Here is a 22,872-nt window from a genome sequence, read left to right on the forward strand (position 1 = left end):
AGTGGAAGCTATTGCTTGTAACAATCAGTTCCGGCCTGGAAGATTGTCCTCAGAGAATATCTACAGAGTCAACAGCCAGCCAGCCATAGGATTAAAGTCCAACCTCAGTTTTCCCCAGTTGATGTCTAAGCTAGACATCAATAACATTAATGTTATTGCTTTGAGATCAAACACATAAGAGGCCATAAAATTTATAGCATCTTATATGATGGTCAGATTTTACCTACAGACACCTGGGGACCATGTGAGGAAATATGAATCAGAAACAGAAACAGTTAATATACATAGGCTGTCTGATTCTAGAATCTTTAACCAAAGTGTTATTTGTCCTGTACACTAACAGCCTGGACATAAAATTCACTAGAGATAAAATCTGAATGCAACTGAAGGTTAATTTAAGTTACATTGTTGTGCCCTCCAGTAGATTATTATAAATGAAGATATCAAATAGTGTAGGGAGACCACTGCCATTTGACAGTAGGTTCATGCACATGTTCTATCTCTTCCTATGAGGGAGGAGACACGATTTTGATTTTGCGATAAGAACAAAAAAGACATTATTATATATCCCAAGTGCTTCAAAATTTCTCTTATTCAAAGGATAGACATGTTGAAAATAAATCCTGACATTGAACTGGTCTTCTTAATTTAGCATATTAAGTCCAGTGAATTCTAAAACAAAGCAAAGATCATCATTGTAATGGACTTCACTGTCAAAATGATAATCAGAATAATCTGCCCTGCAGAGATCCCACTACAATACTTGATTGACAGGAAGGGAGATCTCCTTGACGTATTATTCCTAGAACAGAAACAGATAGTTGTTATGAAAGTGTCACACAACATGTGATGTGAAACATTCAGAAACCAGGGAACACAAGCATGTTTTCAGTCATGTTCAGTAAGTCAGGATCCCTCAGACAGTCCTCTGGCACAAGACAGTTGACAGATCCCAAGTTTCTTAAGTGAGAAGAAGACTGAGTTTTGGTGTGCTCAGAGCCCATAACAGTTCAAACAGTTCCAGTTACACAGAAGAAAATTAGAGTCATTAAAAAAGGATGGTAGTGGGTTAAGGAAAGATAATGAAAATCAGTGGAAAAACTCATTATTGATTCAAGAATAATGTTTATTCTAGAAATATCAAGATGTTTTAATAGAATACAAAGCAGAGGAGAATCTAAGAAATCAATAGAATTTTCATTTAGTGGATGACAGATTCAGTCCAGTGGTTCCCTAAGAACATCTCCTAGTTTTTTTCCTAATTTTTGAATGAATAATTGGATAGGTTAAGACAAGCATATCCAGACAGGGCTGTTTAAAGCATCTGCTTAAAAGCTGACTGTGTTTACAAGAGGGACAGGCAGTCCCCGGGCTTCTTAGGAAAGCAAGAGGCAAATATTAGAAGACATTGTGTATATTAGAGTTACTGGAGATATCTGTACAATTATGAATCCCTGAAAAGATATATGTATACTTACTCCTATGTCCACCTGCTTGAGTCATCTGAATGGCCTTTGTATAAGCAGACACATTTTTTAAATTTACAAAGGATTGTTTACAATTTAAAATCAAGGCCAGTTGTATCTAATTTTCCAGAAAAATTTGGCACTACAGATCAATTTAACAAAGCTTTTGACACATAGTACATAGCTATGATAGAGAAAACATATTATCCAAAATTTATCAACTATTTGTGACTATTAGAAACAGATGACAATAAAAACTCTCATGCCCATGGGCATTCAACATTGACTTGAAATCAATGTACATGAGTGGTTTTCTTTTACCCAAAGAAGCACACCTTTCCTATGCCATATTTTTGACCTGATGAAGAAGCTTCAGAAACCACTCTAGGTCAATCTGTAAGACATAAAACATAGGTAAAGCACATCCCATAAAAGAACAGAGAGTTGCAACATCAAGAGCATTCACTCCTTAATGTGGCTCTTCTCTATCTTAGAAATTAGTATGAGGCATGTTAAGCATGCTTTAAATTTGGAAGTATCACATATTTTATTTAAGCATACTCTTTTAATCTAATATTGTCATATTTTTGAATATTATAAAGAAATTTCTTTATATGGTATGTCACCATGAAATTTGATTCAATGGGACCATATGACCAAATGGATTTTCTCATATTTACAATCCCTTCAAGGACAGAGATTATTATTTCACCCTTAATTCATCACTGCACAAATCCTTAGGATATGGTATAAAAATTGTCTATCACCAGATATCTGTCAAATGTTAATTAAAGTGGGAGACTTTTCTAGACTCTTATGACCAATGACCAAGACAGCATAGAATGAAACTACCCATAAAGAAAGTTATGCATTGCCTATATAGGCTACAAAAATGGGCACTCACTCCTCTATTGCTGGTGGAATTGAAAACTTGTACAACCACTATGGAAATCAATCTGGTGCTTTCTCAGAAAATTGGGAATAGTGCTACCTCAAGACCAAGCTATACCACTCCTGGGTATTTGCTCAACTACATTCATAGCAGCTTTACTTGTAGTAGCCAGAATCTTAAACAATGTTGATGACCATCAACTGAAGAATGAATAAAGGAACTCTGGTACATTTACACAATGGAATACTACTCAGCTATTAAAAACAAGGAAATCTTGAAATTTGCATGCAAACAGATGGAACTAGAAAAGATCATCCTGAGTGAGGTAACTCAGACCCAGAAAGACATGCATGGTATATACTCACTTATAAGTTGATATTAGCCTAATATAAATGTCCTCTGAGAGACTCCACCCAGTGATGTATTGGGACAGATACTGGGACTAGAAGCTGGAATCTGGGTGCAGTGCTGAGAGTTGTATAGAAGAGTCAGGGCATGGAAGGACATGGAAGGCTCAAGAGCTCCACTAGAATGCCAGCGGATCTGGACACAGAGGATGCTGCACAAACTGATGTACTAAGGAACTATGGGGACACGCCAAATTCTGCCATGTCAGAAATCCTGTGCTTAGGCTGTATGCTGTGACCTTTGAGTTGCTGACCTTTACCTCACCACGAGGTCTTTTGTTCTAGGCTATCCTTGGAATATTTACCTTTTAAAGAAGTAGAGAAGTCTCCACTTGGAACCACTCAGAAGATCTAGGAAGTTCTTACAAGGAACTACTCAGAGAACTAGGAAGTTCTACAGGGAGCGATTTAGGCTATTGTATTCTTGCCCGGAGGCTAGGGTGAGTGAGATAAGAATAGAACCTATTGACCTTGCCCTATATATGCTCCTGCTAGTCGACAATAAAGTGAATCTTGATCATAGATTTCCTGACTTGATTCGTAATTTCTTGCGTCTCTGTATCCTACTTTCAATCCCTTCTCCCTCTTTCAGGTGAACCCTGATTCGATTTTTCCCGTGGGCTGGGACCCGACAAGGAACTGCTTCTGACATAAACTCTGGTACCCACAATTTGATCACTCCCTTGGCAGAATGGCTTTTCAGGCACAGAGATGAAGGGGATACAGGCTATCCTGATGAGACCTGAGAGGCTGTGGCCAGTGGGTGAGGAAGATTCCTCCTCTGTCAGAGGTTTAGAGGAGGGGAGTAGGTTATAAGAGGAAGGGAGGTCTGAACTAAAAGATAAGAGTGAGGGAATAACAATCAGGATGTAATGTGAATAAATTATAATGAAATATTTTAAAAGAAATAAAAATGGGACTGTTTCATCACACAAAAATGTGCATACATCAGCACTTGTGATAAAAAAAAGTGTAACCTGGAGTGTAGATTTATGATAATTCCAAAGACAGAACTACATTGTCGAACAAGAGTCCTAAATATCCATGGAATTTTCCTTTTCTTTTTTTTCCCTATACTTCACTTTTCATTTTCTCATCTGGAGTAACAGATATTTATGTCCAGCAAGTTGAATAAGACTATGACTTTGGTTGCCACATGGTTTTTGCATTTGGTTTTGTGAGCACTGTGAAAATATGTACCACTAGAGCCCCACGCCAAACTGGTTGTTAAGAATGACAGGAAATACAACTTCTTTTGGTGGGAAAATTTCCAAGTGTTAGAACTGATCCTTCATTTGAAAGAAAAGTTCAGTGACTAGAGCTAGCAAAAACATTGCTATATGAGCTGTGGTGCACAGTTTACTTACAAGATATATTCATAGAAGACACTCAGCAAATATAGTATAGATTTCAGAAGAAATATCTTGATGGTAAGTTTAACGCAGGTGAGCACAGAATGTGAAGAGACTTGTATCACATGCTTTTGCTCATCAAAGGAAAATTTAAAAGTTACAAGCGCTTGCCTTGCAAGCGCTTCAGTAATTCACCTACCCAGCCATTTTTATCAATGTCTAAGACTCCCAGAAACAAAGTACCTGTAGTGTCAGGGATATAAATTGAACATGAGGTAAGAAACATGAGTCTCCACTACCAAAGATAAATGTAGCTGTTGCCACTGTGGGATGTCCTGTCTGATAACTGGCAGGACCAACACTAAGCCAGAGATCCCTGGGGCTATCAGCCAGATACATTGTGGCAGGCTAATGGATGCAAGCAGCTTCATCATGGAAACTTTCTTCTAACTCAACAAGAAGATTCACTGTCACTGAAATAGACACCTATTCCTGAAAGGGATCTGTCTTCTTTCTGTCAATATTTCTTTCAAAATAACTATCTGTGGGCCTAGACAGTCACTTATCTTCTCTCAGGCTGCTCGAGGCTACATTGCCTTTGACCATGGAACTCATTTTACAGGAAATGGGCTGTAGAAATGGTCTCATACTTGTAGAATCCATTGCTTTTTCTATTTTCTCCACCATCCTGAAGCAATTTCTTTAAAAGAATATTTTGAAATGGACCTTAGAAAAATTGGTTAATGTGACAACTTGGGCCAATAGTTTGGGAAATTGAGTTTGTGTTGACCACGACTTGACATATATTCTAAATCTGAACAAGATACACTCCGCTGTCTCTTATGGCTAGTGTTCACCGATGTGGGAACTGAGTGGTAGAGATCGGACTGGCTTTATTTGCTATTACTCTGAGTAATCAAGATGAAGAAAAATGTTGGTTTCCAAACGCTAAAGCATTGTGTTCTCATGATACCAAGTAATTCATATTCTCTAATGAGGATTTCTCAGTGTAGACACTAATAGTATTTTTAATTCCATATACATTGAAAGTGAAATGTGGACATCTTAGATTATTCATTTCCTTGAGTCAACCACTGGCAATGGATCTTGATATCTGATGTATACCTGGAACTATCGCCAAGCATCAGGAGGGCATGTAGATCATGTCTGTGCTTTATTGCGTACTCCCATAAGAGAGTAGTAAGAGTAGAAGTATTATGAAAAAAAATCACCTGATATCAAAAACGTAGTTTATAAACAAAAATCTGAAGTAGCCATAAGCAATCCATAATCATTTTGGTATGAATACATATTTATAAATAAATTTATGGATGAGGATTTCACCTTTAATTTCCCCTGCCACAACAAGAAGAGAAAAATAATATCAGTCACTTTAGATCTCAACTTTTAAGTTATAAGTAGTGTAACATAACTCAGGTAGAAAAGCCACAAACAACCAAAGGTGGAAAGAAAATAAATTATCTGATATCATGAAAATAAATGTGTGTGATTTGCATGTGTGATATCTGTTTCATGTCTGTTCTAAGCAGGATATTCCTACTCTCTTCATTTCTACTTCAACTACATCTGGTTGTCTGTCTTTCTATTATCAATCTGCCTTTCTATTATCTATCTATTTATCTATCTATCTATCTATCTATCTATCTATCTATCATCTACCTGTCATCTACTTGCCTATTATCTATTTACCTAAAATTAGCATTTTATATTTGATAGTTTCTAACTTATATGCAATATATTGTGATAATTTCTCTCCAGTTACCTTCCTTCATCTCTCTCCTACTACAGCTTACCCACTTCTTGACTCTACCTAATCCCCTTTTCTTCTTTTCTTTAGTGTACAAGTGTTGTGCAGTAATTATGGCTAATGTGTGCTTGTAATCATCAATATTATGTTAATTTACTTTGAGAAAATGGATTGTACAAAATTTATTATGATCTCTTCATATGTATATCCACTGGTCACATTTACTCAACACTAGGCTTTCTCCCTTCTCTGCCCATATTCTTTTTTTCCCCAAATAACTTCTACGCTCTTTCATGGAATGGAGAAAGCATTTGATAATTTTCTAAGACTGAATTTCTTAGTTTAACATGCTGATAGAGTTCAATCCTTATGCCTGAAAATGACTTGGTCTCCGTATTTGTTATCTTCTTGAGCTGTGTTTTGGCTCAGGTTTTATGAGAGTTTATTTGGTGATGACATTTTTGGCTGTTTAAATTATACTTCATAAAATTTCCCTTCCCATACTTTCCTGCCTAATGAAAACCAGAAGACATGCTTAGTGAGCTTTGGATGGTGGAAATGAAGCAGAGCTGACATTGATGTCACCATCGGAAAGCTGCAGTATTCAGGCGATACTTTGGCTCTTGGATGCTATTCACATCTAAGGAGTAGGGTAGCATCCATGAGCCAAAGTGGCACCTGACTGCCACAACCTTCTGATGGTGACATCAATGTGAGAGCAGGCACAGGTAAACTGGATTCTCCATGACAACACTTATGTCAGGGTTTTCCGCTTATAATTAACCTTTGACCTCATATGCCTTGCATCCACATGCCTCTGATCACTGCCTAATCTTCCACTTCAAGACTTGTCATCATCTGAAAAATGAAAAAGAAGACTGACAGATTTTCATGCATATTTCACAGTTATTTGTCAAAACTTGGCAAGAACACTCATAGTCATTTTGTTTTTCAATATGAATCCTGTGTGATTCACAGCATGGCAGTTGTTAAATTTTTTTTATAAAACCTATACAGTTTATATGGTAAGTTACAGAATTATGAGTTGGTTAGGCAACAACCAACCTAAGATATGCTAATAGTTCATATGGAAACTTAACATTTGATAAAATGACATCTTCAATTGGCAAAAAAACAAAAAGCAAAACAATGTTGAGCTAAATATATTTAATCTTGAAATATCTAGTAGACTATTGTAGAAAATATAAATTGTATCCATTTTTATTCAGTACACAAACTGCATCATGGTAATATCACAATGGTTGTGAAACAATTGCTAATTTTATGCTAATATGTCCAGTATCTGGGATAGACAATATAAATGAACTCAATTACTTAATGAAAATCAAAATATTTTATTTACAAAGGTGGGTAACTGCTTATTTACATATGAAAAGTATAATTAAAAATGATAGCTACTATGCAGTATGCGATAAATATGAGACATCATAATAACTTGTCAAACATAAATGGCATACAGTAAGAAACATAATGGTTTATCATTATTATTAACCCTTTAAAATATTTTTAAATTATTTATGTTTATGTGGGGGGTATATATATATGTGAGTGCAAGTGTACAGAGTACAGAGGAAGTGGATTACACTGAATTTGGCCATTGTGAGCTAGCTGACCTGGTTGCTGGGGACTGAACTCTGGTTCTCTGCAGGAGCATTACCCACTGCAAACCATTCAGACATTTCCCCAGCCCCGCTCTTCTTCCTTATTAGTCATGATGACTTTGTCTACACCATGATAGGGATAAAAACACCAGTACTATATTAAACTCTCAGTTCACTAATTTTTATCTGAAAACTTTGGGACTACAAGTGTTTTAACTTCACTTTTGAGAATATGTACACACCTAGTACATTGCCATGAATATAAAACCCACAGCTAAATATATTATGAGAATCCACATATCTTTACTCAAACAATGTGAAGGTCACTCTACAGATTTTTCACAACACCACTGTTGTGACCTTGACCTACCATATAGGTTATGTGTGGATGTTCCTTTAGTGTCATGTGTTATTAATTACAAAGTTCTAGGATTTGGAGCATTTAGGATTTCAAAATGAGAATTAAGGTTGAAAGAAAACTTTAGCCTGAGGAGAAATGAGAAAGGTGACTGTAAATGTGTATGAAATAAAAACAAACAAAACCTAAATAAAATAAACAAACAAAACCCAATTAAATTTGTTTGGGTCAAAAAATGACTGGTAGCTTGTGAGTCACAATGAACTGCCAACATTTCAAAGATTTAAAAGTAACCGTGATATCATTTTGAAAGATGCATCGGGCAGTTTTATAAAAAGTATTTAATCATAGTCACTCCTAATGGAAGTCCTCAAACTAAAAGTAATGTTTTATAAAATTCTAGTTGTAATGGCACAGACACTAATTACAGCACAACTGATATGAAAATCACTTTCTATTTAGCTCTCTTGGGTGAAAGAAAGACTCTGTTTTCCCTCTTAATTATAATTTTCATATATTCATCAAAAAGCAAATTAAGCATTAATGATCTTCTTCTAATTTCATATATATGTGCAAATTTGAAGCTGCTGTACTTTTCTCAGCATTCTTTTTAAATTTTTTATTTTATTATAATTTATTAACACTACCTCTAGATTGTAATCCCCTCACTCTTATCTTCTTCTTCCCACCCTCTCTCCCTCTCTGCCCTGTTCCCCACCACTAGACCTCTGACAGGTTCGGGCCTCCTTTCTCACCATCTGACCACAGCCTGTTAGGTCACATATGGATACCCTGCATCTTCTTCATCTTTAATGAAGATATGTTGCTGCTAATCTCACAAGATGCCTTCTTCTACATACTAAAATTCTATTAAGGACATGAGGATATTTGATTAAAAGTCCATGTATATCTTCAAAGTGTTCCTCCTATGTTAGCCAATGATTATCTGGAAACTCAAAGTGTTTCTTAATTTACAATTTCATAAGAAGATAAAATTTAATTAATAATAAATACAGTAGAATGAAGGAAAGCATAGTTTGTATTAAAATTAAAAATCTACACAAAACTAAAAGTCTAATATAAAGTGTTAATTTCCATGTTGGTTTTTAAAAAATAATACAGATAATTTTCTAGAGTCTATGTCTATACAAGAACTAAATGGAGAAGGTGATGACTAGAACACTTCAAGCATCCCTGATTGGAGTTGTGTTTTAGATGATGTTAACATAAACTCATCACTGAGTAAGTGTTTGCTGAATATTATATAAGAAGCAGTGGAGTGCCCAGAAATCCATGAGAGTAGGACTCCAGTGAACTGTTTAAGCATCACTTATATCATCCAATTGCTCAGAATGTTTTGAAACATAATGCAGTTAATTTTACTTAATTAAAGAAACATAACATCAGTTTATATTTTGTGTGTATGGAGTAAAAGCAATATATGTTAAAAAAACAATATAGAGGGCACATAGAAATGATATATTACTTATTTCTTATATTATGCTACCATACAAAAGGAGTGTATTACATCTCTAAGTTACTCCCTTGTACACAAAAGTCACTTTTAATATAAGTTCTCCATAAGAATGTGATATTTTCTCTATATGTATTTCAAAAACTCTCATGTGGGAAAATTGGAGTCTATTGAATCAGAATGCAATCTTTTTTATGGATCCACAGATTATTTCAACTAATCAGCAATTAATTAATCAATGAATCACTTAAAATGGCTTTTGTTTTGAAGTTAATTTGTTTCTGATTTTATGTATGTAAAAAACCACATGGTTTCTTGGATAAACGATATTACTCTACCATAGGGAGCTAAGCTCCTTGATGCCAGATTTTCTATATGTGTGCATGGATGTCTATCCTTCCTTCATCCCTCCCACTCCTAGTCAGGTAAAGTTGCAGCTGAACTGGACATGGCAATAATTGATCAATACTACTTAAAATAATTTAGTTTGTGAGCTTCTGCAGCACTGGAAATGAGAATAAGGTTATGTTAAGTTAGGCTATGTTTCAATTGTATAAGTAGATTGCCCTTTTTTCCTATTCATCTTTAATAGTATAAGCCCTGTATGATGGGAGGTAGAGAACTGGCTATATACAGTAGGGTAGATTTGTAGAACCTTCACTCCAACTTTCAGTTTATGGTTCTAGCAAAACCAGCTACTATGTCTCTGAATTCAAAAAAACAAAAACCAATTTGAGAAGTTGCAATGGCTCCTGAGATTGTCCTCATTTTGTTGGGAACCCTAAGCTTAAGAGAAGTTTTCTTTCTGAGAATCAGAGAAACCAGGTGTCAAAGAGGTCATTATCCAGAACAACCTGCAACTGTACCTAAATGATTTCTATGCCACCTCCTCCCGCCCTGCCGCCAATGCTTTCTATGTTACTTGTTCCCAACACTGTATGTCTTACAAGTCTATAATTGCAACTCTTTGAACAAGTCACTTTTTAATAATTAATTTTATTGACAAGAGTTTCTCATTATGTAGCCCTGGCTGACCTACAATGTAGACCATAGTGGATTTGAACTCACAGAGATCTCCTTACCTCCGTCTACAGAGTAGTGCTATTAAAGCCATCATGTACAGACTATTATAAAGCAATATTTCCTTTATTGTCCAGGGTCTTTTTTCCCTTTCATCCTGGGTTTGTCCGCATGAATAGGGAAGTAGCAATTCTTCCAAGAATGAAGGACCAGAAGACAATTTGTGTTTAATAGTCTATGTGGGAAGGATGTCCATACTCTGACCATTAAAGGACTTTCATCACTGTAACTCTGAATAATAGAATATTATTACCATGTAATGCATCTACCAACACTCAATAGAATGTCTTTGTTTTATAACCATTGTTTTCAAGCAATGATGTAAATGTGTCACTAACTTTTTGTTTTCAAGATACTACCATTTTATGTTATGGTGAATTGTTAGTTGTTCTTTTAAAACTGTGTTGATGTTTCTCTCTTAACCTGGCTAACACCCAAATAATTAAACTGGATTATTGTATTTATGTAATAAGCCTCATGGCTCAAGACCTGAGAAGTATTAATCTATTTTAACACTTGAAGTTAATCCAGCTTCCTCCTGGTGCAAACCCTCGAGATACTTGCTTTTATGGCTTTTTCTGCTCCAGCTTGCTTTGCTCTCTCTTGATGTCTCTTTGACTTTTCCTCCTGGCTGAATCTTCCACTTTCTTTCTCTTTTCTCCTTCTCTGGCTGTCAGGAAGTCCAGTCCTATTCTCTTCCCTGCTCAGCCATTGGCTGTCAAGCATCTTTATTGGCATATCAGTGAACAATAGAGAGCAAAGTTTGGAATGAATTTTGTTGGTATATATTGGGTTTTTTTCCATGTTGTCATTGATTATTTGAGAATTTCACAATATGAAACCTGAGCTTTCTCATTTCCTAGTATTTCCAGGTCTGCCCTGAACCTTGAGGCCTCTCCCTCCCCAAAAAAGAAGAAAAAGAGGAAAAAGAAGGAGTGTAGGAGGATAAGGAAGGGGAGATGGAAGGGGGAAGAGGAGGAGAAGGAAAGGAGGAGAATAAGGAGAGGAGGAGAAAGAGGAGAAGAAGAAGAAGGAAGAGGAGGAGGAGAAAAGAAGAAGAAGAAGAAGAAGAAGAAGAAGAAGAAGAAGAAGAAGAAGAAGAAAAAGAAGAAATGAAAAAGAAGAAGAAAAATCACATATACTTTTTGTTGCCCACATACTCACTGGAGCATGATCAAACCCCCTCTGACAGCCCCTTAAAGAAGACTGAGTCCTTCCCCAATGACACACATGGGAAGAAGTCATCAGTGGTGGGCAGCTACTCTTCAGCATCCTTATCACAATTTTTAATAGTTCTCTTCTATGGCATTCTGTCTAGGCTGTTACATTATTGGTGGGTTGCGTAGGGTTGTCACAGAAACCTTCTTTGTATCTCTTTCTCAACTCTACATCTGCAGTCACTATATCATGGCAAAAACAGCTTCCTTGTCTTTACAGCCATCAGGAACTGGGATCAAGAACAGGACCATGGACATCCACATGGTCTTCTGCATCAGCATGTGCACGAGTGACATCATCATTGTCTTATGTGGCAGTACAGATCGATCACTGACATCAACACAGCCCTGTTCCAGTGCATGGGCCAGGGACAACATCACACCATTGGCAGAATTATTGGCCAAGGAAATCATCCTAGGCTCAAATGGCATCATAGCCACTCACATAAATATGGCCCTTGGGACAACACTGCCTATGGGTATCAACATGGCTTCAGACTACAACACAGGTTGTTTTCTTGTTTGTTGTTGTTGTTATTGTTATTGTTTGTTTGTTTTTACACATACAAAATACATATTATTTTGTATAGAGAAAATACAATACTTTAAAAATAATTTTTAAAGAATAATTTTATGTAAATGTAATTGGTTAAAATTCTTATGAAAAGTAACATGTAAATATGAATTGTGGATTACTAATATGTACTGAGGTGACAGTATTTGAGAAAAGTATTTAAGACTTGTTCTGATCTCAGAAAGGTTATTTTCCAGTACATTTTAAGTGGCTCACACTTTAGTTTACTTCCTTCATAGGGCTATAGAGTAAATATCTATTAAGTGGATACTGCCAACACTGCCATTATTTTCTTTGTCTACTTATTTGAGACCAATTATTCCACCTCGACTCAGACTGGCATGACCTCACTGTAATGACTAAAGTGACCTCAGATGTATAGTAATCCTTCTCCATTAACTTCTCCACAGGGCTGGCATTACAAGTATTTTAGGAACCCTACTTGCTTTGGTATGGAACTTTTCTATGTGTGTTTCAAACAAAGTTTGGTACAACTGAGAGTACTTCAGACTTCACTCTAATCACTTCAGTTTACATTCTGTATACAAATAAACAAACAAACAAAAAAGACAAAAAAAAGGTCAAAAAGAAAAAAAGAAAGAAAAGAAGAAAAAAAAAAAAAAAAAGAAAAGAGGACCAGCACAATGTGCCTGAATTCAGTCACCTCTGTTCTAAGAATAATTTTCTGAACTGGAACAATCACCTCTGGTCTTTGTGGCTTGTTTCTTTGGGTTCAGAACCCACTACAACTGATAAAAGATGAAGGAAATGGATGCCATCAACATTTCTTCCACATTCTGCCAACATTACAGCTCCCACTGTGTAACTGAAGACTGAGAAAGAGAGGAAGTGTGTGAATTTTGAGCTCGTCTGGTTGTAATTCTGCCCCTTAAATAAGGAGCAGGTGCCAAGAAGTGCTGTGACCAGTTTCTTCTTGGCAAATCAAAACAACGCTGAGATTCCATCTTACACCCATCAGGATGGCTAAGATAAAAAATTCAAGCGACAACACATGCTGGCGAGGATGTGGGGAGAGAGGAACACTCCTTCATTGCTGGTGGGAATGCAAACTAGTACAACCACTTTGGAAATCTATCTGGTGCTATCTCAGAAAAATGGGAATAGGGCTTCCTCAATACCCAGCTATTCCACTCCTTGGAATATACCCAGAAGATGCTCCAGCACACAGCAAGAAAATTTGCTCAACCATGTTCATAGCAGCCTTATTCATAATAGCCAGAACATGGAAACAGCCTAAGTGTCCCTCAATAAAAGAATGGATAAAGAAATTGTGGTACATATACACTATGGAATACTATTCAGCTATTAAAAACAAGGAATTCCCGAAATGTGTGGATAAATGGATTGAGCTAGAAATGATCATAATGAGTGAGTTAAGCCAGAAGCAGAAAGACTCAAATGGTATATACTCACTTATATCTGCATATTAGCCCAAGGGGCATGTCCCACAAAAGCCTTCACTTACCAGGAAACTGCGACAGAGGAGAGGACATTCTAGTGGGACTCTAGATGAGAGAATCATGGGAGAAAGGCAAAGTAGAAGGACCCAGAGGGTCCTAGAAGCCTACAAATAGAACATTATGATAGGCAGATTTGGGCCCAGGGGTCCCGCTCAAACTAAGGCACCAGCCAAGGACAATACAGGCGGTAAACCTTAAGCCCCTACCCAGATCTAGCCAATGGACAGAACACTCTCCACAGTAGAGTGGAGAGTGGGATATGACTTTCTCACATACTCTGGTGCCTCACCTTTGACCATGTCCCCTGGAGGGGGAGACCTGGTGGCACTCAGAGGAAGGACAGCAGGTTATGAAGAAGAGACTTGATACCCTATGATCATATAGAGGGGGAGGTAATCCCCCTCAGGAACAATCATAGGGGAGGGGAATAAGGGGAAATTGGGAGGGAGGGAAGAATGGGAGGATACAAGGGATGGGATAACCATTGAGATGTAACAAGAATAAATTAATAAAGGAGGAAAAAAAAAGAAAGAAAGTTGAGGTTGACCTTGACTAAGACCTGAAGAAAGAGGACTTCAGTTTTTGACCAATCATTAATGCTTTGTCCATCATACTGAGCTAAAAGAAGGGTATCATGGCTTACTTTCCTTGTTATTACTGATATTTGGTAGGTCAGCTTTAGCAATTACATCAGCACTTAAGATATGTCTTATAGAGACAGTCCAACTATTGTAAATAGTTGTTGATTGATTGATTGATTGATTGATTGATTTTAATAACTCAGGCTCTACACACAAAGAAACAAGCCATGAAAATGGGTACCAATGTTTTGGAATGAAAATACAAACAAACAAAAACAAGGAGCCATAAAGGGCCAAGGTGTCTATCTGAGAGTAGCAGGATCCATACCCATATCCAATTACTGGTATTTTCTTAGAAAAAAAGGTATCATGTTCTTCAAGGTACAATTCTAAAACTCAGTCTACCTCAACCATTATTGGAATATTATATGTCAATAAGCTTCAGAATTGAGGTGGTATAAGGGGATAGAGAAAACATGATAAGAGAACAGGTGAAGGAAAATCCCTTTAGAAACTATATTTACAAGATATATGTTCTGAGAGCCTAGGGTGGAAATAAAGATCTCTATATTCAGTGGGTCATTATAAATTAAAAAAAAATAGACCATAGAGGCTAGAGTTCTTGATGCAGTCTATAACAAAAATGCAGATTTAATTTTGTAACAAGAATACTAACACAAGAGAGTAACACTATGTGTATAAGATTGTGATAACAGCCATAAGATCTTACTCTTAATAGAATATTTCATTATAATTAAATAGTAAGTAATTTTTGTGATACACAGTAATGAATCCTGTAATAGTACAAAAGCTATGAGAAAGCACCCACTTGAGAATTTCAGTTAATGTAATGTTTGAAGGAGTGTAAGAAATTAATCCCAAAGAGAATTCATTGCTATAAAGTAAATTCTCCAGTGGAAACATGCTTTATACATGTATGTGTATAAATATGAATATGTATACTTCTCTTGTATGAATGTGTGCATATAGGTGTGTGTATGTGTGCATCCATATGTATATGGCTGGGAGTCCTATTTGAATGTCCAGTGAAACAAAATATAAAAATTACATTTCTGTTAGAGGTTGATCAGGTTGCTGCCATAATGAGCACACTCAAGTACACCAAAATGTTTGTAACCTTGCCTAGAACGTTTTTTCTATTTGACCAATAAAAAGCCAACACATCTGGAAGTAAGAGTGGAGGAACAAAGGAGGAAGAAGGCTGGTGACATGAGTTAGGTGGATGTAGAAGCACATGGCCTGTATGGATGGAGATTTGGCCCAGATGATGATAATTAAGAAGTATTTGGGGTTATTGATGACAGTTAGCTAAATAGATATTATTAGAAGCAGACTGTATGGCATTGGAGCAGCTTATGGAATACCTGCCCCCAACTGGGAAGTAGTTTAGGGGGCTATCATCTGTCCTGCCACAGGAGAAGCAGGGCTATTTAAAAATATAGCAGGTGTCTGTATTTTATTGATTGATATCAGGCTAGAAAATACCACCATAATAATAATTATAGGTCTACTAATAAATATTAGGCCCTATTTCTAAATTAACCACCAGACAACATCTCTTACTGGATCCACCTTCAAAATTGAGGCCCTCTAGGTCTTACTCATGAAACATCTAACAGATTAAAGCCAAACAGAACTACAAAGGTGCATGGCTGCACTAGATCACAGATACAGAACTTGTGAGTGATATAAAATGAACAACTGCAAAAGATGTGTGTCCATGTCTGAAAAAGCTCAATAGAAATGAAATGCTTTCATGAAAATTTTTTTCTCAAAAAAGTACCATTAATAATCGGATACCCTATGAGCATATACAGTGGGAAGAGGTCCCCTTCATACACAGTCATAGGGGAGGGGAATAAGGGGGAAATGGGAGGGAGGGATGAATGGGAGAAGACAAGGGATGGGACAACAATTTAGATGTAATATGAATAAATTAATAAAATATATTGAAAAATAATCGGATATGTCTTCTTATATACAACATGTGTTTATTTTAATGTTATCGCTTGGGAAAGATTCAAATATTCTCTAAAGGTAATTATTTTACTCACACTTATTTTGATATGACACAATTGTGCAAAGAATGATGACATCCCGTATTGACAACAGATTAGCATTTTCATACAGAAGCATGTGAAAACAGCAGATAACATGCAGTCTGTTTCCACTGCTGTCACTTTGCTCTTCCCAGAACACAGCTGCCGACAGCACAAATTGAAAACTTGCAGACTTTCCTCATCACCTGATGTACAGAAGGAGCAGAGATCCAGTGACAGGTAAGGAGACTGTAAACAGAAGAAGACGCACCCGTCTGAGTTTAACACCACTTATCTAATGCCAAGAAAGCTGAGAAAAGGGAGTTCAAAACTTTTCAACTTACTGTGCAACTAGGTCTAAGCCGCATGCCACATGGCTGTCACATCTCATCTGACAAACAGCTTCCACAAGGTAAGCTGGTTTAAATTTCTATAACAATAAGAGGAAGAAAGGTATTACTTCATCTTCTAGAAATAAACAATTTCAGATATTTGAACACAGGGACTAGTTAAATGATCTCTTCCTTAATGCGTAAAGACTAAAAAGCACTTATATTCTATTACTTTCATTTATTTTAAAATAATTAAAACTGTATAGATTTCTAGTAAAAATCCTTTGTTGGATTTTGATTAAAGACTTACAATGAAATAAAGCCAGCCTCAGAAGACACACTAATTTTCATGCTGCTTTTGTGCTTGGGCTAGGTAGAATAATTTGGTGGGGAACCAAAGAAAAATACTTGTCATCTGGTGTTTCCTCAGTCCCTGATTGACACAAGTTTAAAGTACAAGAAAACAAAGTAACAGAACTGAAAATAGAAATCAGAAGAACTGAAAACAATTTAACAAAAGCTAAAATCAAGGAAACATGTACCTTGCATCCCATTAAGAATTAATTCATTATTAAATTTAGGTTGCCTTCTTTTTTTCTTTTTCTTTCTTTCTTTCTTTCTTTCTTTCTTTCTTTCTTTCTTTCTTTCTTTTTTCTTTCTTCATTCAGGGAAACAAAATATTACTTCAGATTTGTGAGAGTTTAAAACTGGATATATGTTTTCTCTCTTGTACAATCAAATCATCATATATCATCTAGTGCTTCATATGTGCAGAAGTATATATTTATGCACATATTTTAGTGTAAAACTCATTTATGCATGCCCCTGCAGTAGCTGGAAGAGGACGTCTGATACCCCTTGAGCTGGAGTTACAGTCTGTTGGAACTGCCTGATGGTGGGGAGTAGATACCAAACTGGAACTATATAGAAGAGAGACAAGCAGTCAACCATCGAGACACCGTTTTAACCATCCCTCAGTTTATTGTTAGGTTTTTTTATTTTCCTACTTTCAGAAACCTCAGTAATTAAATTATGGAAGGACATTGCCTCTGTATTCTTTAAATTTAAAAATATGAACAATGGGGCTAAATAATGAGTCCATGAATAATATGCTTGCTGTTTAAAAGGGCATTATAGATAATATTTTTTAAAACTTTAAAAAGAATTGTGGTGAATTGTACACACACTGAGATGGAAATATTTAATTTTTACCTTTGCTTCTTTCCATTTATTTTCTCTTTCATTCATTCCTTTCATTCTGATTCTGTCTGTCTGTCTGTCTGTCTGTCTGTCTGTCTGCATCCCCACATACACAACACACATTGTTAGTCACTGAAAAAGTCCATTATGAAAGAGGATGGATCTCATGTTACCCATTGCAGAGCTAACGGGTAAAATCATGAAATTATGATTACTGAAACAAACCGCCTATTATGTTATAGTTTTCACTCTTTAGATGATGACTAGTTTATGATGTTTGATAATAATATTTTTTCCCACTGGACTTTTTATCTTTGAGCTGCTAAGAAAACAGAGATAACAAAAGGAATTACTCTGATAAAAGTAATAGGTTTGGTATATTCCCTTCCTCCCTCCATATTCATTTGCTCTCCCCAGACCTGCCCTCCCTCACCCGCTGCCCCATAGCAGGGGTTGCAGTGCAGTAGGGGTTGGTGTTCCCTCCTAGACACTGCTAGGCAAAAAACCACACCCAAACACCTGTTTTCACCGAGAGATTTTTTATTAAGCTGGGAGGAAAAGTTTAGCAGCTGCTTTCTCATCCAGGCAGAAAAACGGCAGCAAATGACCTACTGTTTGTAAGAGAAAAAGGGAGGGTCTGTGTTAGAATAGGCTAGGATGTATTGGCATATTTTAGTTGGGCATGTAAATTAGAGGAACCGAAGGAGGCTTTTTATTGCTGAATTTCAATGCGTTGATAGCTGAACCTTGGTACTTCTCAGTAGGAAGAAGGGCCAAATAACGGAACAGACCCTGGTGGCTAGCCTCAGGAATGCAACCTCACTGTCTTTTTGCAAGGTATTGGGCATGGGCAGAAGGGCAAGACCTGCCAGAGCCAGGCTTGCCAAGCCTGATTTGGCCAGCGTCCCTTCACCCCTTACTTACTTGTTCTTCATACTGCATACCAATGACTATTCACAGAGTATTTACTCGACATATTCCTTCACATTCTTTCCTCAGAAGAAAAGAAATGAGGGTTGCTTTGTTATGCCCAAGTTTTGAGACACCCCCCCCCCACCCCAAGACTACCAGACACCAAAGGGATGCAATTCACATAGTGTCTTTTATGGAACAATCTCCGGATCTTGGACCAAAAGTTCCCTGGTAACTGGAGGAAAGTATCAGCCCCAACTCCTTAGGGTTTAAGGTTTATAAAGGCAAAAATTGCAAAGGGACTTTCCAAGTCTTGACGTTACAGATTGAATAAGGGGGTGTGGGCCAAAGTGCAAGGGGAGATTTTTAAAAAAACTGTTTTGACATTGTGGATTGCCTAACTTGTACCTCATTGATTGACCCTGGGTGCAATTCTGGGAGATGTTACCAAATGTACTTTTGTGGGTTTTCCAAGAACTTGGGGGAGGGGTAAATTCACCATGAGGACAAGTTAGAGGCTTAGTGTAAAATGGCATCTGTTTGGTCCCCACAGCTTCTTGCTTACTGTCTGTGAATTTCATGTGTTTTAGTCTTGAGTGTAAATGTGGCTTCTTTTTCCTCAGCTGAGGGGATGAGCTGAAAGTCTTACCTAAGCTTTAAGAATACATGGCTTAGGCTGAGCCCAGAGCATTTCTATCTAAATATCTCTAGGCCTAGGCCTACAATCTCCTAGCCTCCATACCATCTAATCTTCTACAACCCTGGATCTTGAAGGATCCAGCTTCCAGCCTCCATATGGCAACCTAGGCCTATAATGTTTGCAGCGTCTGAGACTCACAGCTGAATAAGCTCATTCTTTCTAATTCTTCCTGAATTCTGGCTGGTGGCTCAACTTAGGTGTCCTGGCTCAAAACTCCTCTCCAAGCTGACTGTTTCAAAGTGGCTTCTCTCCACTTCTCACTGAATTGATCTATTTTCAAAAACTCAGGCTGAACTCCACAAACTGAACTGCAGACCTCAGCTGGACTCAGCTGAGCTACAACAAACTGCTCCATATTGTACTGTACTTCCAAACTCTATTGTCTTCTCTCTCTCTCTCTCTCTCTCTCTCTCTCTCTCTCTCTCTCTCTCTCTCTCTCTCTCTGTACTATTCTTAAGTATCTTCTCTTTCTTGTCTGTCCTCATGAGATTTGGGCATATATTATCTCTGAATAATTCTGTCAAATTTTTCTCTGATTAGTCACTTTGTCTGACCCTCAATTAATTATAATTGTTTGGAATTAAAGATGTATACTAAGAGAGTGTGTGTATTTCAGTGGCATCACCAAGATCTAGTTCTTTGGATGTGATCCCTTGCCAGACCAGTCATGTAGCTGGACTAAAATTCCTCCACACTTGAGATTATGTAATGTAAAGCGTGCCTGTGGGAAGTACTGAAAGACCTTACAGTCTTGTAGTTGTCTTCTGATGCCGTGCCAAATGGGAGGAGTGAAGAAAGACTCTAATATTTTCAAGAATGTGTGCCTTGGTGTATCCTGTTATCCACTAAAACTAGGGAGAGGTTGGAGTTCTTTGTAGCCAGAGAAGCTTACTTAACCTCCCTCCTTGACTGTCTCTGACACAAGCACAGTGTGCAAGTGTAAGAAAACATGTAAGGCTCCATCTTCAGTTTCTACCATGGCTGGTGTTGAATCCACAAGTATGTTTGACAAGAATGGGTGTATATATTCCTTGAGAGTTTTATTCATATTGTGATTTTTTTCCTGGTCTTGGATACAAATAATATTATTTTACTGAAGTTATACTATGTTTTTGTGCATCTATTCATGTCTCTGTGATGTTAGATACTGCAGTGCCATGGCCACAAGGGATGTAGTAAAGCAAGAGGCCTGCCGCTGGGTTTCACCACAGATTCCATACTCTCCAACACGTCATTTCTCCCCACTGTATTGTGACACATAAGGCCACAACATCTGGAGGTGTTGAACTATTCTGATTCTTACTTGTTAAAAATTGAATATGTAAGGAGGAGATATCAGACCCACCCCACAGGAAAGAGCCAACACCTGATATCATTAACAATGCTCTGCTATGTTTATAGATAGGAGCCTAGCATAACCATCCTCTGAGAGGCCCTACCAAGCAGCTGATCAAATCAGATACTGAGACTCACAGCCAAGCGTTAAGAATAGCTTGGGGTGTCTAATAGAAGAATGGGTGGAAGGACAGAACAATCTACAGGAGACGATAATGGCACAAAAAGACAAACAGAGTCAAATAACCTAGGCCCATGGTGGCTTACAGAGACAGATGAGCCAAGCAAAGAGCATGTATGGACTGGACCTATGGTCCCTACACATATCTAACTGATGGGAAGTGTGATCTTCATGTGTGTCCTCTAGTAAGGTGAGAGGGTGTTGTCTGTGACATGGACTGGTGTTTTCTACTCTTGATCACCTTTTGCTGGTACTGTTGCATTGCCTGGCCTCAGTGAGAAAGGATGTGCTCAATCTTGATGTACTTGATGTGCTGGGCTGGGTTGGTTGGTGGATGACTCCCCATTTCTGAGGAGAAACGGAAGAGGAAGAAGGAGATATTGGTATGTGAAGTGAATATATAAACTTAGAGATGTCAGAAAATAATAAATCAATTTCCTAGACAAATACCAAATACAGAGATACTACCATACATATGGAAAGGAAAGAAGTCAATATATAGAGTTCTTGAAGGGGTTCTTAATAATTTTTCCATTTATATTACTGTACTCTTTGGTCCATGGTTCTGTGTGTTATTCTTGATGCAAGGGGCCACTTTGAGATATTGGTAACTCCTAGTGGTACCCTACAAATTCAGTTACAATATTTTTCACATAAAGCATATGGTCATGAACATTTTCCCCATATTTAAAAAAGAAGAGTTATGTACTAAAGTAAATAAATAAATAATTTTCTCTTCAATGTATAGAATCCATTGTTTAACTATCTTGCTGTACCTCCTAAAATGTGCGCTTGTAAGTACCTGAATACACCTTTATGATTTTCATAAGGCTTTCCACTCCAATAAGAACATCTGGCTAAATACACAGCACTATCCTACATTTCAATTAAAAGCCATTGGTGTAATGCTATTTTCAGGATCATTTACTTCTCTATGAAATAAACTCCTTCTTAGTAGAAATGCGTTCTTACTGATATTATGTGCTGATATTATGTTAAGAGAAGTGTGTCATCTTCACTCTGAAAAGCGAGTTTACAATGGAGGTGTTTACTAACTAATTTGATTCACACAATTTTAAATGTATTGATTTTGATGTTGCTATTAATTAAACTCCAGGCATGTTTTTATGTTTATCATTTTTGTTTGCTTCATTGTATTTGTTTGCTGTGAAGCATTTGTTTTATTTTATTTTTGTTTTAAGAAAGAGTTTCATTGAGATTTTTAAACAGACTTCAGTCATAACGCACATTATGATCAATTCAGACAAACCCACAAATTTATGAATGAAGTCACCAAAGAATGTAAGAATTACAAGACACCAAGGATGCATGCAAATGGCAATACTACAAGGGGGCAGACAATACACTAGAAACAAAGGTTTACATCTCCACTATTTTTTTAACCAGTGTATTACTCTTCCTTTGAAAGTTGGAAGTTATATAAGTAACCTTTGAGCCTGAGGGCATGATTTCTTCAGTAAACCAGTTGCCTTACAAGCACAGAACCTAAGTTTGGTCACCAGAACACATACAAAATGTCAGTATCTGAAAACCCACTGGTAGTCATGAGAGTCCCTAGAGTTTACTGCCATCCAGGGTAGCTTTGTAGATATCCAGACAATTGAATATCTCTGTTTCATGGAAGTACAATGGATTTCTAGCAATGATGTGAAAGGTGTCTTCTAGCCTTCCCATGCACATGCACACATGTATAAACAACACAAGACATATATGCATACTTAATACATGTACAAACACATGTATAAAATTAATAAGCAGACTTTCTCTATTATATATGTATATATAATTTTTATCAAATTTATAAACACAAATAAAAAATCACACACAACCACCAAATTTTTTTTATCTTTCATGTCTGT

General features: G+C 36.9%; 1 long non-coding RNA gene across 1 annotated transcript; it reads right to left on the reverse strand.

The window, feature by feature from the left end:
- Positions 1-10,991: 10,991 nt before the first annotated feature.
- Positions 10,992-16,764, reverse strand: LOC311589603. The gene is made up of 3 exons (XR_014776578.1): positions 16,677-16,764; positions 16,348-16,581; positions 10,992-11,145 (listed from the first exon to the last, which is right to left on the reverse strand). It is a non-coding gene; the product is annotated as an uncharacterized lncRNA (long non-coding RNA).
- Between the last annotated feature and the right edge of the window lie 6,108 nt (positions 16,765-22,872).

This window comes from Acomys minous (genome assembly GCF_964271855.1).
Source record: "Acomys minous genome assembly, chromosome: 18".
In the NCBI taxonomy this organism is placed as follows: domain Eukaryota; kingdom Metazoa; phylum Chordata; class Mammalia; order Rodentia; family Muridae; genus Acomys; species Acomys minous.